This window comes from Bubalus kerabau, chromosome 3 (genome assembly GCF_029407905.1).
Source record: "Bubalus kerabau isolate K-KA32 ecotype Philippines breed swamp buffalo chromosome 3, PCC_UOA_SB_1v2, whole genome shotgun sequence".
Lineage (NCBI taxonomy): Eukaryota > Metazoa > Chordata > Mammalia > Artiodactyla > Bovidae > Bubalus > Bubalus kerabau.
The window spans coordinates 17525714-17528599 of NC_073626.1; the positions used below are offsets into that span (position 1 = coordinate 17525714).

The following is a 2886-nucleotide window of genomic DNA, read 5'->3' on the forward strand; positions in this document are numbered from 1 at the left end:
GATATAATTTCAATTTCCTTAAATTTACTGAGGTTTGATTTGTGACCCAAGATGAGGAGAATGTTCCATGTGCACTTGAGAAGAAAGTGTATTCTTCTGCATTTGGATGGAATGTGCTGAGATATCAATTAGGTCTGTTGGCTCTAATATTTCCTTTTAGGCTTATGTTTCCTTATTAATTTTCTGTTTTGATTATCTGTCCATTGGTATAAGTGCAGTGAAAACATGCCCTACTATTATTGTGTTACTGTCAATTTCTCCTTTTATGTCAGTTAGTGTTTACATTATGTATTGAGGTGCTCTATTATGGGTAAATGATATTTAAAATTGCTATGTCTTTTCTTTCATTGATCCCTTAATCATTTGTTAGTGTCCTTCTTTAACTCTTATAATAGTTTTCAATTAAGGTCTATTTTCTCTGATATGAGAATTGCCAATCTGGCTTTCTTTTGATTTCCATTTGCATGGAATATCTTTTTCTATCATCTCACTTTCAGTCTGTATGTGTCATTTAAAACTGGGAGCATTACTGGATTATGATTTGGGGGAATGTATTATTCCTAATACTATTGTAATTTTATTCCCTTTAATTCTATGTTATACTAGGTTGATGTTGATTTAAAATAGTAATACCAACAGAGAGGCACATGGTACTCAAGTTAAAGTAGATTGAGAAAGACAAAGCTTATGAGGCAGGAAGGGAAATCACAGAAAATTAGCAATGGTATCAAAACAAGGGGCCTTATCCTAGAAAGAAAGCAGAGTTCTCTAATTTTTTGGAGACAACACAAACAAGCTAGATGTGAGCCAACCAGCTTAAGCTGTGTACCAGAAACTGCACCAGAAGGAAAATGAAATTCATAAAACTATGCTGATGCTAAATGACAACATTCAGACAGTAAGAAAATAGGGTAGGGTTTATGTAGATGCTGAATACTACTCAGAGAGGTAGACATGGAAGCAAATACACTAATGAGCATCAGAAAGATCAAAGCACAAAGGGTCTGAAAAATAAATTATAAAGGGACTTGGTAGTCTGGTCAAAAGAATAAGAGAAGCAAATTAGAAAACCAAAATATAAAGACTTGTGCACGTGATAGACCCAGAGAATGCTCAGCAGAGAAAATTTCAGCCTTAGTGACCAGCAAACAGAAGCCTCCAGCATCAGGAACAAAAACCCTGGGCAGGACTCATGACTGTGCGCTTCTGGGAACAGCCTCTGTTTCAAAGTTTGGGCACTATACCACTTAAAAGCGAAGGCAGACAAGAATTATAGCTTGCTATGACACTGAGTCGGAGAACGCAATGGCATCCCACTCCAGTACTCTTGGCTGGAAAATCTCATGGATGGAGGAGCCTGGTAGGCTGCAGTCTATGGGGTCACTAAGAGTCGGACACGACTGAGCGACTTCACTTTCACTTTTCACTTCCATGCATTGGAGAAGGAAATGGCCACCCACTCCAGTGTTCTTGCCTGGAGAATCCCAGGGACGGGGGAGCCTGGTGGGCTGCCGTCTATGGGGTCGCACAGAGTCTGACATGACTGAAGCGACTTAACAGCAGCAGCAGCAGCAGCATTCAACTATAAAGTTAATGAATCACTAACCAATGATAATTGACACCATCAGTTTCCAGTCAGACCCTCTTTAGTCATACAATGGATATCTGATCCTGTTATATGATCCCCAATAACAGTTTTAATAATTGAATTTATTGATGTTTAATCAAAGGGTAATTGCTTTACAATACTGTACTACTTTCGGCCAAACATCAACATGAATCAGCCATAGGTATACCTATGTCCCCCGGCTCTTGAACCTCCTTCCCACCATCCTTCCAGTCCCACCCCTTGAAGTTACAGAAAAATATGGAAGGTTCCACAGATTTGTGTGTCATCCTTGGGCAGAGGCCATGCTAATCTTCTCGTTATTATTCCAGTTTTTTAATATATGTGCTACCAAAGCAAACACATGAATAACAATTAACAGAAACAAAAAATCATATAGTTAGTCATCTACCAATAAATGATCGATTACATTAGGAATTAGGGTATTCTGCTATATTTACTGCCTCTTATAAAATTGAATTTTATAAGGTCCAAAGTTCCATGAAGGAATTAAGCATATATTTATGCAAAACACATGTATACTTGCACAGAAATATATGCACACAAATACGTCTGTGTTATACAAGGCATTATTCTCCTTTCCTGTCACAACAAGCTCTTTAATTGATGAGTGAAGTGAAGTTGCTCAGTCGTGTCCGACTCTTTGCGACCCCATGGACTGTAGCCTACCAGGCTCCATCCATGAGATTTTCCAGGCAAGAATACTGGAGTGGGTTGCCATTTCCTTCTCCAGAGGATCTTCCCGATCCAGGGAATGAACCTGGGTCTCCCGCATTTCAGGCAGACGCTTTACTGTCTGAGCCACCAGGGAAGCCTTCTCCAACTTATATGTCTTCCTTTTGAGAACCACTTCTTTTATTTTCCTTTTTTTTTAAGTTTTATTTTATTTTTTTGCAGTCTTTTCTCCCCACACTTTGAACTTATTATTTTGTATTGGGGTACAGCTGATTAACAATATTGTGGTAGTTTCAGGTAATTGATGAAGGGACTCAGCTATACATATATATGTATCCATTCTCCCACAAATTCCCCTCCTATCCAGGCTGCCACATAAGTAAACAGAGTTCCATATGCTATACAATAGGTCCTTGTTTTTATCCATTTTAAATGTATTAGTGTGCACATGACCATCCCAAACTACCTAACTATCCCTTCCCTCAAGCAACCATAAGTTTGTTTTTTACTCTGTGAGTCTCCTTCTGCTTTGCAAGTTAAGTTCATTTGTATCATTTCTTTTTAGATACCATCTGTAAGGAATA

The 2886-nt window shown here is 38.4% G+C and overlaps 1 non-coding gene across 1 annotated transcript; it reads right to left on the reverse strand.

Annotated features, from left to right (window-relative positions):
• Window positions 1-1861: 1861 nt before the first annotated feature.
• LOC129648030 (U6 spliceosomal RNA) lies at window positions 1862-1972 on the reverse strand. Its single transcript, XR_008712635.1, has one exon. It is a non-coding gene; the product is annotated as a U6 spliceosomal RNA (small nuclear RNA).
• Between the last annotated feature and the right edge of the window lie 914 nt (window positions 1973-2886).